The following is a 17,591-nucleotide window of genomic DNA, read 5'->3' as shown; positions in this document are numbered from 1 at the left end:
TCTGTTCCTCTTTCTCCCAGACACATGCAACATATTGAGTGCCTGCAGCGAGATTCTTCCCCTTGAGCGGCATTCCAGAGCAGGTCATCCCATGGGAGGAGGAGAGTGGGACTGGGCAGAGGGGGCCAGAGGCTCCTTAGAGTAGATGCGGCCTGAGTGGAGGGAGAGAACCCCATTGATGTACCCCATCATTACACACACACACACACACGTGATTACTTGCGCATACATACACACACACACCGTCAGTGAGTGTGTTCTGGACCAAGCTAGGGAGAGATGTCCCAACTCCCACATTGTTTGTCTGGTGTGGTTGGTGTTTGCATCAGCCTCAGTCATGCCAAGCAGGCCTCTCTCCAGTCCCCCAGTCTGCAGAGGGGCATCAATTCAAACAGCTCCTATCCACCTATAGGTAAGGCCTGTAGCTGGAAGAAGCAGGTAGGAGAGGCCCAGTTCATTGTAGTGTCTGTCTCTGTTGAGCATCAGTCACATGCAAATGAGTGTGAATGTGAATGATCATATGAAATCAAATCAAGAACACAAACTATAGTTTAGTCTTTTCCGTGCTTTGTCCTGTTTCAGTTCACTCTGGCCTGTTTTCACCACAAACCGTAATGTATGTCCTGTCACATCACATCATACTGCTCATGTGGGAGTGTGTTAGAGTGACTTCTGGATTTGTCAGACTCTGTTCCTTGCTTAATTCAGTTAGAACAGGGACTTTGAGTGTGCGTGGCAATGCTTATCCGCGTTTGTGTGTGTGCATTTTTGTCACATATTATCTTATCATTTCTCTCATTCTTTCCCTTCGTCCTTGCCTCTTTCTTCATTCTTTCTGTCTGCCACTAAATATTTAATTTGCTGTGCAGTAGAGGCAGGCTGCTACATTAACCAGAGGTGCCAATTGAGCTCTCTGCTTGTGGCTCGCTGTATAAAAATAAACACACTCTACTTGTAATGAACAGATGTCACAGAATTTAAACGTGCACTCACCCCCTCCTCTCCCCCTTCCTGCACATGCAGCATACATACAGATGCACTAGTGCAAACACACACACACTCACACGCACATTGCGCAACTCGGTGGCCATATTCACATGAACACTCTCTGAAACACACACACATACATTGACATGCATATGTAGAGCACACACACACCTATTCCCATGTGCACTTTGCTTGGCACAAGACTTTGTCTTCGCAGCTCTCCCCCTCGCTCTCTCCTCCTATCTCTCCTCTCCTCTCTCTCCTCTCCTCTCTCTCTCTCCTCTCTCTCCTCTCTCTCTCTCGCTCTCTCTCTCTCTCTCCTCTCTCTCTCTCTCTCTCTCTCTCTCTCTCTCTCTCTCTCTCTCTCTCTCTCTCTCTCTCTCTCTCTCTCTCTCTCTCTCTCTCCTCTCTCTCTCTCTCTTCTCTCTCTCTCTCTCTCTCTCTCTCTCTCTCTCTCTCTCTCTCTCTCTCTCTCTCTCTCTCTCTCTCTCTCTCTCTCTCTCTCTCTCTCTCTCTCTCTCTCTCTCTCTCTCTCTCTCTCTCTCTCTCTCTCTCTCTCTCTCTCTGTAAAACAGCATGTGGGCCTGTTGTTAAGTTATTGCATCTGCACTGTTTTCCTGTAGTCCTCCCATCTCTCTCCCAGAGCCAGCCAGCCATCCCAGAATCCCTAGCGACAGCATCGGCTCCCATGTCTGTGCCGAGGGGAAGGGTTGCGTGTGTGTTTCCGACCCCCTGTTGTTCCCACCGTTTTCCCAGGGTGTGTGTGCCAACTCTCCATGTTTCCTGGCTGATAAGAGTGAAGGAGAGACGATGGAGAGACTTGCTACGTACCTGGAGACTCCCGGCTGCCAAGGCTGGGCATGGCTTCCTCTAGCTGGGGATGAGCCTTCAGACTGCTCATAGCAAACCTTCACAACCTGTCTGTATTCAGAGAGCTGAGACGTCAGTATTAGTCCAGTAATACATGGAACATTAATTACATGTTGTTTAAATTATTGTTAGTGACCTACATGTAACTGAACACTAAGGAGTGGAGAGTGGGTAGAGGACAGGTGGAAGAGGACTAGGAGGAGAGTTGAGATGGTAGAGCTGAGGAGAGGAGTGGAAAGGACAGGTGGTGAAGGGTAAGGGAGGATAGGAAAGGGAGGAGGAGAGAGGAGTAGAAGACAGGAGATGAAAGGAGAGGTGCTGGAGGACAGGAGGGATGGAGAAAAGAGGAAAGGAAGATAGTGGAGAGGTCGTCAGGGGGGTGATCAGTGAGGTGGATGGGATACCGTCTGACAGGTCCAGCTGGGAGACTGCCCGCCCCCCAGCACTGCAAACTGGTCAATATGGAGGCCAATTACTGCTGCCCATGTGACTGTGGCATCATCCAACCCTATCACACACACACACACAAGCATGCAAGAGCACACTCACACACACGCCTATAACACATGCCATCTGTGCAGACCAGCAACAACCCACAGCTACCCCCTCTGATCCATCAGTGTCCCCATGCACACTCCTACTTAACCTCCTAAACATGGTTCAACCACGCCCATCTCAGGGAGGGTCTCACTGGTGACCAGCCAGAACATAGCTCCACTGCCCTCGACAGAGATGACTGACAGTTGTCAGATGGAAGCATCCATCTGCAGAGAGTAAACAATAAACTATAGTTACCAAGCCATTGTCCCCTCACCCTCTCTGGTGTCTTCCCAATCTCCACCCCTGCCTGCATTGTCCCCAAAACCGCAAAACCCCAAAACATGGCAACCCCAAAACCTCTAAACCTATGTGGCAAGTGGCAACCCCCCTAAGGTTCCAAACCTCTGTCACCTTCCTGTGTCCACCTCGTTCCTCCCCTGGCATTCAGTCCAACAGTAGCAGATTCTCCATTTAGCTTCTGCCTCGTCTGCCCCCGTCGCCCGTGCCCCACCGCCGTGCCCCATTGTGCGATAACAAACAGATGTTGTGGAATTTCCACTGAATCGCCTGCCAGTGACAGCCTTGCCTCCTTGTCTGGCATACAGTCTGGCACTGGGGCTGAGAAGTGCATGCATGGGGCTGGCTGTGTTGGATTGTGTGCATGCTTGTATTCACTATGTGAAAGGCAAGATATTTAATGTAAGCTTACTCTCTCTGTGTGTGTGTGTGTGTGTGTGTGTTCAATGGCACTAGATATGACCTGATGTTGATTTACTTTACTTACCTTCAGCATCATGGTCTCTTCTTAAAAAAGTCCTCTCCTGTAGCTTTTATGATAATGACATAAAACAATTATGTATATTTGTATTTTATTGATACACACTGTATTATAAGTAGGCCTATAGGTTCTTAAATGTTTCCTGTTTAATTTGCGTTTCTAATATTTAGACTTGTTAATTGGAATTCACACCAGTTAAGGATACTTGTGACATTTTGATAATCGCACTATATTGCCTGTTATGTCGGACAAACACTTTTCTTTGATATATTCCACCAAGTTTAGCGAGAAAAGAGTGGGCACACACGATAATTTAAACAGCGAGATGTATTCTCTCACTTTGCAGAGGGCACGTGAATACTGTGTGTTCGGTTTGTGAAGTTCGTAGCCTTCAATACGATCTCTATTCCATTTCTGTTGCAGTGACTCCCTCCATCTCTCAGAGCTGAGGATTGTGCTGCTGGTGGTCAACAATAAACACCATCCTGGGCAGAGAGGAGTTACTGTAAGTCCACAGTTTACGTTGGCCTAAATATTTTCATACATAATTTAAAAATAAATCAATGTTTAGAAAGAATATGAATTGACGTGTGGGAACCATCCTATCATCTGTGCGAGCTCGTGGACAGCCTAGGCACTCGCCCAGGTCGGGAGCTCTCTCCATTGTGCAGAAAATTAGCCTACTGCCACTCTGTACAGGGTATCTGCATCCGTCGTGGTTCGCGCAGAAGTAAGGGAATGATTGCAATGCAAAGTTTTAGCCAGATACCACATTCGTTAACAATACCAAAATGTAAATTCCTGCTATGTCAATTGATCAAAAAACAGCATGAAGACATTTTCACCAGAGGATTTGTTCAGCACTTACTCGGTGTGTGTGTGTTTTGAAGTCAGAATAAGAACTTTCTTTTTAAACGTGCTGGATAATGAACAGATGCTGTGAAATTAGGAAAGAAATACAGACTCCTCCCAGCAGCGCCACTTTGGCCGGCAAACTGGCACGAGACAGCGGCGAGGCGCGCGGGTGTCCTCTCCAGAGCTCGTGCTGGTGCCGGAGAACATTAAGGAACTTGGCACGCGCAGCTCTGCACGGCTGCCAACTTCCGCCTCTGGAAAGCGCGCACCTCACGCCGGACGGGGGAATATTTTGATAGATGCCCTCTCCAACTGGCTCGAGCCTGCTCCACCGCCTGCACTGACTCTATAAACGCACCAGCATACTTCGGTTTTTGCTGATTTGCCTAAAAACGCATTTCAAAGAATAGACTAGGCCTATAGCATTATCATATGCTATTTAACCCTTTTTTATGCAATACATCATGCAGTACTCAACTTTCTGCACACAACTTTTATATTCCGTTTGTCAAGATAGCGTAAATCGTTCCGGTAATTGTATTTTCCCAAAGTGAGTGAAGGCTCAATTTAGTCACATCACAGTCACGTGTAAGGGAATGCAGCCTAGACTTTAGTTTATTTCTCGTCCTCTCGCGCACTGTCATCGCAGAATGAAACGCGCGAGTGAATTGTGCTCAGTGTTCAGTTTGAAACGAGAGAAAGGAATAGACTAGCCTAAAAAATTGCCTAGATGATTTTAGTTACATATACTGTATAAGCAAACTCAAGTATTACTGAGATAAATGCACTGGATTGAGCCTAGGCTACATCAAACTAATTCCAATTTCATGCACCTGAAAATCTCCTGCGTGCAAAATAGCCTGCTTTTGGGATTAAGTAAAGTTGTGTCTATTTTATAGGCTGATATCCGATATGTAGTTATGTTCGTTTTATATTTGTATTTAGTCTATTGATGTAAAATGTAGCTAAACTTTCAATTTAGATTGCTGTCCAAATGTCACACCAGTTTTAGTCTTGCCTCTAATGCAAATGGACAACAATAAAACTGGGGTTACAAAATGAATTTTATCCATATATATGTTGTTTTATTTATTATATTTTTAACAAAGCTGTTCTCAATTTATACTGTTGGCTGTGCTGGCCTACATTGCTGCCGGTCATCATCACTCCACGGCTCAAATCCAGCTCCCTTTCTTCTGTGAGCCGGAGTGTCCTCAGCTAATCGCACCCTGGACATTTTGAGGAACATATGGGTCCCGGGGCAGTGCTCCAAACCAACCCGGGTGACATCGTCTCATGCACAAGGGACGCGCGAGGGCAACTGCTGCCCCTTGCATTGTGCGTCTAGAAGGCAAAATCACACCTGTGTGTTCAAGAATAATACAAATGAATGTCATTCTTTTTTTTCTCTTCACGTTATCATGGCATTGAATAAGCTTCATGAAGAGTTCAAGAGTTGCGACGACAATATTAGACCGCCCGAGCTGCCGGACATGATCGTATTGGGACTAGGCCTGTTGTCTCTTAAACGACATTTTATTTTCTCATTCGGATATGTACTTTACAGCACATGTCAATGTGTTTTTAACTATAGTTGATAGTCGGGAAGTAATCCCCTCCGTGAATATAGTGATGTCTTCTATGCTCCATGAAATTTTGAGAGATAGTAGGCTATTATCTAGTGATGGAGACGTGTGAATTACAAAATATATGTATTTAGGAATATGAATGTTTTAGTGTTTTTAATGTGCTTATGCTAAAAACTGAACCGTATAAATATTTGAGTGCAGTCATCAATACCAAAAGCATTAGACAGTGCGGGAGGCCATTCAACTAGTTGATAGTCAATTTTGAAAAGCATGTTTGCACATTCAAAGACACGTTCATTCAGTGCATTTTACTCAAAATCCCAAAATTAACTCATAAGAATGCACCATGTACATTTTTTTAAGGTTAGTGTAGAGATCCATTAAAAACAAATCATTTCAGTTGAAACAATAAGCCTACTGTATTTTCTGACAAACAACAATCGACGAAAAAAGTTTTGCATCAAGGGAATACAATCATACAATACACTTTTGATTAAAGTTAAAAGCTGTAACTGTGACCCAGAGAATTAGCTACGCCTGGCAAAATAAATGCTGAAAGTCAAGCACAATGGAAATCTCTTTCTCTCAATTCATTTCAATTTAAGGGATTTATTGGCATGGGAAACATATGTTAACATTGCCAAAGCAAGTGAACTAAATAATAAACAAAAGTGAAATAAACAATACAAATTAACAGTAAACATTACACTCACAAAAGTTCAAAAATAATAAATACATTTCAAATGTCACATTATCTGCAAATAGTTAAATTACAAAAGGGAGAATATATAAACATAAATATGGGTTGTATTTACAATGGTGTTTGTTTTTCACTGGTTGCTCTATTCTTGTGACAACAGGTCAAATGTTGCTGCCGTGACGGCACACTGTGGTATTTCACCCAGTAGATATGGGAGTTTATCAAAATTGTGTTTGTTTTCTAATTCTTTGTGGGTCTGTGTAATCTAAGCGATATATGTGTCTCTAATATGGTCATACATTTGGCAGGAGGGTAGGAAGTGCAGCTCAGTTTCCACCTTATTTTGTGGTCAGTGTGGACATAGCCTGTCTTCTATTGAGAGCCAGGGATGCCTACAGCAGCCTTTTTCAATAGTCTTTACATAGTCAAAGCTTTCCTTAAGTTTGAGTCAGTCTAGTTTGCTCAGTTTTTGTTGTTAATTCTTTCCAAAGTGTGAAATAATTATATTTTTGTTTTCTCATGATTTGGTTGGGTCTAATTGTGTTGCTGTCCTGGGGCTCTGTGGGGTCTGTTTGTGTTTGTGAACAGAGCCCCAGGACCAGCTTGCCTAGTGGACTCTTCTCCACGTTTATCTCTCTGTAGGTGATGGCTTTGTTATGGGAGGTTTGGGAATCGCTTCCTTTTAGGTGGTTGTAGAATTTAACGGCTCTTGTCTGGATTTTGATAATTAGCGGGCATCGGCCTAATTCTGCTCTGCATGCATTATTTGGTGTTTTACGTTGTACATGGAGGATATTTTTTGCAGAGTTCTCTCTCAATTCAACGGGCTTTATTGGCATGGCAAACATATGTTAACATTGTCAAAGCAAGTAAAATAGATAATAAACAAAAGTGAAATAAACAATATCAAATGAACAGTAAACATTGCACTCACAAAAGTCCCTCTCTATCTATCTCTCTCTCTCTTTCTCTTTCTCTTTCGGTGTGTGTGTGAAAGTTATGGATGTTATGATAAGTTATGATGTCCTGCTTAGTCCATCAGGGTAGGCTACCTGTGGAGAAATAAAGGTGGGGTTGAAGAAATGCGCTGTGGCAAATACATGACTTACCTTTGCTTGTTCCCAAAACATTCCTATATGGAGTACATGGGCTGTATTAAGGTCCTCGGCTGGCCGAAATATTTCAGCCTCTTTCCAATGCCGTGTTTTGATTACAAATGATATCCTTTGCTAGTTTGGGATTCCGTATGTTTCGTGCTTTTTTGGGCCACAAATTTCGATAATTTAATGTGAATGAATAGGGCCTATAGTCTCTGTATTTCTTCCGCGTTTCAAAAATCATGTCATGTACATATACACCGACCATTTGTCTCTATCCCGTGCATTGTGACCCTTGTGTCCGTTTGAGTCAAGCTTACCTTTGATGCCAAGAATATTCTGGCATGCGCTCAAAGGGAGCAGGAGCACGGCTGCTTGTATGCACAAACGCAAAAGAAGCCCGAAAAACTCACAAAAGCATGATCTAGAGCCGGGATGGGCACCATTGATTATCAGACTACATAACTGCAAAGATTTGTCTTCACCCCATGGCAAAATATGTAGAATTGCAGCAAACTTGGTTTAAAATGGCAACATGTTCTCTACCCCCCTGGCAAAATGTGTAAAATTGCAGGAAAATAACTCTAAAACGTAAAGTTTTTCTCTTCGCTGTAAAAAGGGGGGCTGCTAAAATGTATTGCTCGCAAGGTGGGAGGGCCCCCAAAAGATTTGGACCGGCTCAGACTGCATCTGGGTATGGGTGTGGGTATGCAGACCCGCGAGCCACTGCGGCCCCTCATGATGAGTTCCTATGTTTTGTGACCCCACCCACATCAAAGTTGCACACCCCTGACCTAGAAGTTAGTTGTCATAGCAGTCCCTCCTTTCAAAGGAATTCGTTAGGCTTATTTCGGCTCCCATATCATTTGAACATCCTAGAAATCCCAGAAAGCTTCAGACAGGCCCTTTGGTAACTGTTAGGGATTTTGGCTCGCCTGCAGATCCGGAGGCCGTTTCCCAATCTGTCCAGATCCTGCTGTTCAACTCATTAGAGTCCATTGCAGGGCTTCTTTGTTGACACATTTGTCTTTGTAATATGTTCGTTGTGTTCTGGAAAGATGGTGTTGGCCTGTTGATTAGATCCTATACTGCCCGTTTCTGCCTCCATGCCTAATCATTAGGAATGCTAGCATCTCCCACCGTGGAAGTCTTTCGAAAATGTTTTCGAACTCATTCTGCAACTCTTTTTGTGGGCTTAATTGAATAATGGGATTTACAGCAACCTATTGACATAGCTTATATATGTCTGCCATATTAAACCATTGGATATAGCCCGCCGAACCTGTTAGAGTCACATGTCAAGTGATGCTACTTCTTGAAATCGGTAAACGCACTTACCGGAAGCAGAGCGATATGGGGATGTTTATTAGTAAACCTATCCCTTTCCAGGCCACATTGCGTCATTTTTTCATAGAGCATTTCCAATGATAAGAATAATCACAGGAAGAATATAATACAGTCCTTACGTAGTTGATTATTATGCTGATCATTTAACCAGCTAGCCAGGCGATATTTTTTTTACATGATGTAATGGTTCTCAATTTCAACGAGAAAGGACAACGTTTACAGAATAGCAACTTGGATATAGGTTTCAACTGAAATGATGTAGCACAATTTCATCTATTATCATTTTATTTTACCACACACACACATTGTTTAAATACAAAGTTTTAACTTTCACTTTCAATGAAAAATGCAACACATGTTGACGACTCTGGGGACCCTTAGTGGAAATATTTGCATTGATTAGTTAGTATAGACAAAATGATGCATGAAATAAAACGGTTTGTAAATAATAATAACAATAATAACAATAATCATCCTGTTATTTCAGTGCAATATATCGACCGACCTTCTGATATAACTTCGACTATTTCGAAATTGAGTGCTAAATCCTGGCCCTTACACTTTTAGAAATAGGCCTATTCAACAAGTCAATGTGCTCGATGGATTAGAAAGTTACTTGACTTGCCATATTTATTCCTGTGGCATGACATGAAATATTGTGTTTAGCATATTTTATTGTCGGCCTATCCCATTCTCCGTTCAGTCACTGACAGGATTGTAGATGTATAAAGGCCAGTAGATGTATAAAGGCAAAGGCTATTGGCTTACATTAAACCATTTTCGATTGCACTAAATTTGAGATGTCATTAAAATGCAAACGTGCAAATCCATTAAAGGTAGCCGAATCTAATGAACGTAAACACTATCGAATCGTTTACATTAGAAAGACTTGAGCCCATATCTGCTTCTTTAGAATCATTAATTTCAAATGTTGGCTTTAGCCTTATAGGCCTACTCTGCCAAATATAGTTTGCTTTTCCTTTGCTTTTCCTTATCCGTTGGTGAATAGGGATCGAAAATTGTATTCTCTGTGTCATTATGGTGACTTGAATCCATGTCCCTCAATAGAAAAATAGACGTCAAGCAATTCCCCCCGTGTGTGTTATGGCAAGTCAGAATAGGGGCCGAGAAGCAATGGAATGATATTATTGAGAAGTATTAAATTAATGATTTAATGTACACTATTTTAGATATAGCCTATAGTTGGTCCTTGTATACTCGTTTGGCGTAGGCTATTTCTTGCATAGATGTGAAATATGTTTAATTTTCTGACATAGCTGTTGCCAATTGTCGACATTTAAAAATATATATCTTCCTATCTCTGCGACATGCTTGCTTTTAAGTGCACTGCTTGCTTCTTAATTTAATCCTCTATTTTCATATTAGGCTATTATTTCCAAATTAGTTACAGCATCATCGGTTGTTACAATGCTATAAACGCGGCTATGCAGTTGCATTTTAACTCTGTTCATCTAGCAATTTCAATAATAACCCATACGTCAATCACCGTCAAATCTGTACACATTCCATTTCAAATGCAACATTTTCACAGCATCCCATCGTCACAGAATAGAAACAAAATAAATACAATTATATAAAAGGACATAGAAAAACAATAAATAAAACGCTGTTTCCGCAATGATCAGTGTCTGGTGTCATAGTCCTTTGAGACTAAGTTTAAGGGTAGGGGCTGGGGGGTGACCGTGCACGCTCCTTGCCAAAGGTGGGCAACTAATTGATTGTTGATTGCAAGAAGACTCCCACGCATGGAAATATCACTGCCGTTTCAGTTGTGGAAAAACGCATTGAGTTCATCGTATACGGGGACCGGGGCCCTTTCGTGGTGCAGGTGCATGTCGTGGTAAGGCGATACGTTTTCAGAGTGGATGCTGCTCCGCACACCTGAAGAACCGTATATGTGGCCAGCAGTGGGGCGAGAGCCGGCCAGGCCGGAGTAATGCATAGAGTAATGATAGCTCTTCTCGGCTACCTCGGGGGACGTAGTGCCCTGGTGCTTCAGAGAAAAGTTGCCATTGATGCACACGGGAGGGGAGATGGGCCCCTCATACTCTGGGCTGTTGTATTCTGGAGATCCACTGCCACCGTACAGTGAATCGTAGGCTGAGCAGTACCCTTGTGTCCGTAAGGGATGCGAGTTGGAACCAGACTGATACTGAGGGCTGGAGAGGCGGGAGCACTGGTAGGGGTAAGGATGCATGGAGAAGGAGTTGGAGCCGGGATAGCGTCCCCCCTCCGGACACTGCTCCGTTAGGAAGTTTCGGGAGTTGAGCTGCAGACAACCAGCAACCAGGTTGGTCGTGGGTTGGGACAGTCCTTTACACAGCGTCTGCACGTAGGACACAAGATCAGGCTTCTTCCCGGAGCGCAGGATCTCAGAGAGGGCCCAGATATAGTTCTTGGCCAAACGGAGAGTCTCGATTTTGGAGAGCTTTTGCGTTTTGGAGTAACAGGGCACGACTTTACGCAGATTGTCGAGCGCAGAGTTCAGATCGTGCATGCGCGTCCTCTCCCGCGAGTTTGCCTTCTGACGACGCAACTTGGAGCGCTCGATACGCGCAGGTGTCATTTTACGCTTCTTAGGGCCCCGTTTTTTGGGCCCGTCCCCCTCTGCACCGTCCTCTCCTTCGTCCTCATCCGCCTCGTCGTCGTCCTCGTCTTCACCGCCGATCTCAGAATGTGCCCGGCTGCTTCTCAGGTCCGGGACATCCATGTCGTCATCGCCCACGCGGCAGTGATCCTCATCATCCTTGGTCTTCGAGTCCTCGCTCTCGCTGTCCTCTGCCCAGGCCGAATACTTATGCATGTCGGGAAGCAACGACGGGTCACTGAACAGCCTAGTCAACATTGCGGCACTGAAAGAAATAAAGGACGTTGTGTGAGGAGTGAGGACATTTCAAATCAGAAAAGGGCTAAAGGAAAAAAATAAGAATGTAATGAAATTCATTCAACAACAATGGGATAATACTCAAATTAGGATTAATATCCCTTCATGATAAAGGCAGAGGACATGAATAGCCTAATAAGACTGAAATGATACGTGTTGGAAGGAACTAAAACAGCATGCCATCGGAAACATTTCAGTGAACACCCGGGTCTATCGCCCAACCGGTCCCCTATTTAATTCCCTGCTGTCGTCCATGTGCCCCTCTTGCCCTCGCGCAGCGGGTCTCAACAGCAGAGGCCACATCACAGACCCGTGGGGCGCGCTGTGAAGCAACGTGCCCCTACTTTCACTCCCCCCCGACGCCCACATACTCCTGGCTACATTCCAGCACTATTCCACCGCACTACCCTCCTCCACAGAAAGCATGGCAAGAGGATATGTACAGTGTCTCTACCTCGGTGTTGATCATCGTGTCAGAAGATAACAAAATAATGTGTGTGGATATCGGAAATTATTTGAATTAATAGGCTGTCATATTTTTTTGTAAAAATGTGACATTGAGATGACTTCTACCACACCTGCAGAGCCGCTGTTGTCTTATCACGCTCAGCCTTATAGCCTACCAGAGGGCACTATAGGATAACATGGGTTAATATTATCCACAAAGATCCATTTTGATTGCCAATAAATAATTATAATGATAATAATAATGTACATTGTTATTATGGCACTCAATAATGATTTAATGTGTAAATATCTTACCCAAACGCCAATTAGAATATCATCCAAATATTATAATCCAAAAATACGAAGTTAATTGAGCCAGCCCTTTTTTGAAAATGGCATCAATTATCCGAAAAGGGGAAACGAGATGGTATTTGAATGTAAATAGCCAGTGCAAAGATATGATAGATGGACAGTTTAAACCATCTCAAACCAGTAACATATTGTCATCCTAAATCACTGTAAATATCTTGTATCTCTGCTAGGCTGGAGAACTGTGGTTGGGCTACGTGATGTGTGTAGACCCAAAGTCAACCAGGAGGAATACGGTGCTAATTATCTCGAGGGTGTGCCAGAGGCAAAATCTCGTTTGGAAATTTCAGGCTCAGGAGATTTGCTCAATTAAAAAAAAAAAAAAACGTTTAATTAACAAACCATGTAGACTACCTTACAAGAAAAATATTTCACACATAATTCAGTATGCACGACAGAGCGATTCCAAACCACTTTTAGTTGGAAATGTTTGCATTTACAGATGGAAATTGCTTGTATCCCTTTAGCAGTCGTTAAATATATATCAAAAATGCATTTCCGAAAGCAGATTTGTATTTTCTTTAAATTGCAACAATAATCTCCTCTTGGATGGCCTGTGCTTGCGTGATTCAGGGGAGCTATCGATGTATTGTTATGTAGAAGGTTGCGCTGTTGAAAGAATAATTGTGGATGATAAAACTACACAAACCCAAATAAATAATGTCCGTATTAGCCTACTGTACATTCGCTTTCAATAACGCCCCACCCACCCTTTCATTTTCTCCAAGATGAACACTCAGATAAAATCATCGATAAATCTTCTCTCTAAGCCATGAGACGGAGAAATAATTAGCTGACGGCGAAGAATAATTCTGCCTCCCCTCTCTCCCTATGTATCTCTCTTTCTCTTCATCTCTCTGGTTCCATAGGTCCATGGAAACAGGCTTCCTTTTGTATTTTTCACTAATCAAATTAATGCCTTATACTGTCTGACTATAGAAATTAATTCAATTCAGGAGGAAGATTGCTGCTATTTTTTCGATTGTCCACAGAGATAGACGGTAAACTAGAGCGTGTCTTTGTGTATATCTGTTTTCTGAATAAAATAAGCATGGAATATTATATTGCACTCCTAGCCTATAATTAACACACAGAATGGAGGTCCGCGCTGTTAAAAGTTGAAGGACAAATGGAGCAAAACATCGTGCCAAACGAAGAACCATAGCTACACCATAATCCAAATGTTCAAAAATGGCATATAGCTGAGTGAACTCAAAACAGACGTTTACAGGAGGCACAGAAATCCACCGAAAAACCGTCACGAATTAACCTTGCATTATTAATCTCTATTTATTAAATTAATTACTTTCCATATTGGGAAGGTCACTCGTCGATTTGTTTACACTCCAACTTACCTCCGCGGGAGCTCTTGAAGGGGTGGAAAGCGCGTGAGTTCAGACCATCTTCTGGGACCGCGAGCAAACGCTCCTATAGGTGCGGCAGGGTGCTTTCAGTGTGCTATCCGCGCGCGCGCTCTGAGACAGTGTGGCATCGCTACCAGGCAGGGTTACATACCAGCTATGATGCCAGGCCATATGGTTGGCACGTCACTGGCAAGAACCATCACATGAGAGCCGGTGATTGACATGCGCCCGCATTCGGAGAGATTGTCTTCCCGAGGGAAGAGGGCCCCGCCATCTGTCACTGCGCTCGCGCTCACACAGCCAGAAAAAGAGAGAAACTGAGACGGAGGCAATTCGAGTGAAAGAGAGAAAACAGAAAAGTGGGCGAACAAAAATGTTTGTTGTAGACAACGGCAATTATTGGTGTATTTGCCTTTATTTTTTATTTTTGTACATTTAACCTAAGGGTTAAGTTATACGATAGCATGCATAAAACAACGGTGCTCAAGGAGAGGGGGTTGGGGTGCATTTGCAGACCTGGGAACAGAAGGCGATATTGTTTATCTATTTATTTACCTAATTGAATGGCATTATAGTGATCTATTCAGGGGGAAAATAATCAAAACAAATAGCATTGCGCGCAGACTCTACGGGGCAGAATGATCAATGAGACTCATCTTCGATAAAGACCGACAGACAGATAAATATAGGCTATTGAGACCCTATTGATTGTTTGTTATTTATAGGTGCTCGTGAGATGAGATCGGAGATTAGACGTGAGCACGGGTAGGAGAGATGACGAGGTTGCTTGAGCGCTGGTGTTTTCAGAGTGAGACGCTGAGGGGGGCCTGGGGGGCGAGCGAGCTCCAGTCCTCCTGCACAGCAACAACGATGGGGCCCAGGTGTGCGACCCCACCAGGGACGGGATAAGGGCGGGGATGGGTGAGGGAGGGGGCCAGGGGTTGGTTGAAGCTGGCATCTGTGCTGTTGCCCAGAGTGGGAGGAGCGTTGGCACACTAACCAAATCAATGGCGTTATAAATAAGAAAGCTGCAAGCCTGCGAATTCCTGCTTTTCTCTTCCCCACTTCCTGTGTCATCGGTATCCCTGAGTTATCTCTATTCCAAGTTCCAACTCCAATATCTCACCATTAGGCAGGCATTAGTGAAGTTAATCTGGGAAACGAGCTCTGTGACCACCAGGTCCAAGTTGGCATGCATGTGTCTGTCCATTGGCACAGCAATGACAGACCATTGAGAGGTGGGAAAAGGGACATTTTGAAGCAGGAAAATAGCACCATGGGTTCATGTCCTTGGACCAGGTTCTCCTCCAACTCCCCAGAGATCCCAGTTAGACACCCACCAGGGGAGGGTCACCTGCGGGGTCAGCAGTAGTGTGGCAACAGCTGTGGCTATGGGGGTCATGATTCTGCACATTCGATAATGTGTCCCATCCAGTCCCTGACGGTCCTGAGAGAGAGGATGGCATCCTGGCACCACTCCAAAGGTGGGGGATGGAAGGCATCGCGTCAGGCCCTGCTGCCAGCCAAATCGTTGCCCTACCTCAGCAGCACTAGTGAGGCGGGAATGGAGGGCGGTGAGCACGGGTTGCCTTACCCGTGCATTTCAACAAGTCCCAATCATCCTTCAAATCACCTTGCCAAAAGAAATGGCAAATGTCAACAGCATCGTTTTAGCCAATGACAGGCTAAAGGAGACAACAAACATGGCGGCTGTAAACTGGTATTAGAATACTGGGAAGAGTTTATGCAAAATAATGTGTTCGTGTGTATGGATTTTCCCAGATCAAATCAAATCGAATTTTATTGGTCACATACACATGGTTAGCAGATGTTATTGCGAGTGTAGCAAAATGCTTGTGCTTGTAGTTCCGACAGTGCAGCAATATCTCAAATGTAATCTAACAATTCCACAACAACTACCTAAAGCACACAAATGTAAGTAAAGGAATGGAATAAGGATATATACATATAAATATATGCAATGACAGAGCGGCATAGGCAAGATGCAATAGATGGTATAAAATACAGTAAATAAATATGAGATGAGTAATGCAAGATATGTAAATATTATTAAAGTGGCATTATTAAAGTGACTAGTGATCGATTTTTTTAAGTGGCCAATGACTTCAAGTCTGTATGTAGGCAGCAGCCACTCTGTGTTAGTGGTGGCTTTTTAACAGTCTGATGGTCTTGAGATATTAGCTTTTTTTCAGTCTCTCTGTCCCAGTTTTGATGCACCTGTACTGACCTCGCCTTCTGGATGGTAGCGGGGTGAACAGGCAGTGGCTCGGGTGGTTATTGTCCTTGATGGTCTTTTTGGCCTTCCTGTAACATCGGGTGCGTAGGTGTCCTGGAGGGCAGGTAGTTTGCCCCCGGTGATGCGTTATGGAGACCGCACCACCCTCTGGAGAGAGCCTTGTGGTTGTGGGTGGTGCTGTTGCCGTACCAGGCAGTGATACAGCCCGACAGGATGCTCTTAATTGTGCATCTGTAAAAGTTTGTGAGGGTTTTAGGTGACAAGCCAAATTTCTTCAGCCTCTTGAGGTGGAAGAGGCGCTTTTGCGCCTTCTTCACCACACTGTCTGTGTAGGTGGACCATGTCAGTTTGTCCATGATATGTACTCTGAGGAACTTAAAACTTTCCACCTTCTCTACTGCTGTCCCATCGATGTGGATAGGGGGGGGGGGGGGGGTGCTCCCTCTGCTGTTTCCTGAAGTCCACGATCTTCTCCTTTTGTTTTGTTGACGTTAAGTGAGAGATTGTTTTCCTGACACCACACTCCGAGTGCCCTCACCTCCTCCCTGTAGGCTGTCTCATCGTTGTTGGCGATCAAGCCTATTACTGTTGTGTCGTCTACAAACTTGATGATTGAGTTGGAGGCGTGCATGGCCACGCAGTCATGGGTGAATAGGGAGTACAGGAGGGGGCTGAGCACGCACCCTTGTGGGGACCCAGTGTTGTGGATCAGCGAAGTGGAGATGTTGTTTCCTACCTTCACCACCTGGGGGTGGCCCGTCAGGAATTCCAGGACCCAATTGCACAGGGCGTGGTTGAGACCCAGGGCCTCAAGCTTAATGATGAGCTTGGAGGGTACTATGGTGTTGAATGCTGAGCTATGAACAGCATTCTTACATAGGTATTCTTCTTGTCCAGATGGGTTATGGCAGTGTGCAGTGGGATGGCGATTGCATCGTCTGTGGACCTATTGGGGCGGTAAGCAAATTGAAGTGGTTCTAGGGTGTCAGGTGGGGTGGAGGTGATATGATCCTTGACTTGTATCTCAAAGCACTTCATGATGATAGAAGTGAGTGCTACAGGGCGATAGTCCTTTAGTTCAGTTACCTTTGCCTTCCTGGGTACAGGAACAATGGTGGCCATCTTGAACTGGGGGACAACAGACTGGGATAGGGAGAGATTGAATAGGTGCGTAAACACTCCAGCCAGCTGATCTGCGCATGCTCTGAGGACGCGGCTAGCGATTCCGCCTGGTCCGTCTGCCTTGCGAGTGTTAACAGGTTTAAATGTTTTACTCACATCGGCCACGGAGAAGGAGAGCCCGCAGTCCTTGGTAGCGGGCCGCGTCAGTGGCACTGTATTGTCCTCAAAGCGGGCAAAGAAGGTGTTTAGTTTGTCTGGAAGCAAGACGTCGGTGTCCACGACGCGGTTGGTTTTCCTGTTGTAGTCCGAGATTGTCTGTAGACCCTGCCACATACACCTCGATTTACGACTCCACTTTGTCTCT

The 17,591-nt window shown here is 44.4% G+C and overlaps 1 pseudogene; it reads right to left on the bottom strand.

Moving 5' to 3' along the window:
• Positions 1 to 9,030: 9,030 nt before the first annotated feature.
• LOC129829446 (neurogenic differentiation factor 2-like) lies at positions 9,031 to 14,085 on the bottom strand (annotated as a pseudogene).
• Between the last annotated feature and the right edge of the window lie 3,506 nt (positions 14,086 to 17,591).

Source organism: Salvelinus fontinalis, chromosome 2 (genome assembly GCF_029448725.1).
Source record: "Salvelinus fontinalis isolate EN_2023a chromosome 2, ASM2944872v1, whole genome shotgun sequence".
Taxonomy (NCBI): Eukaryota; Metazoa; Chordata; class Actinopteri; order Salmoniformes; family Salmonidae; genus Salvelinus; species Salvelinus fontinalis.
Note: the sequence above shows the minus strand (reverse complement) of the source record. Positions and strands in the feature narration are given on the sequence as shown.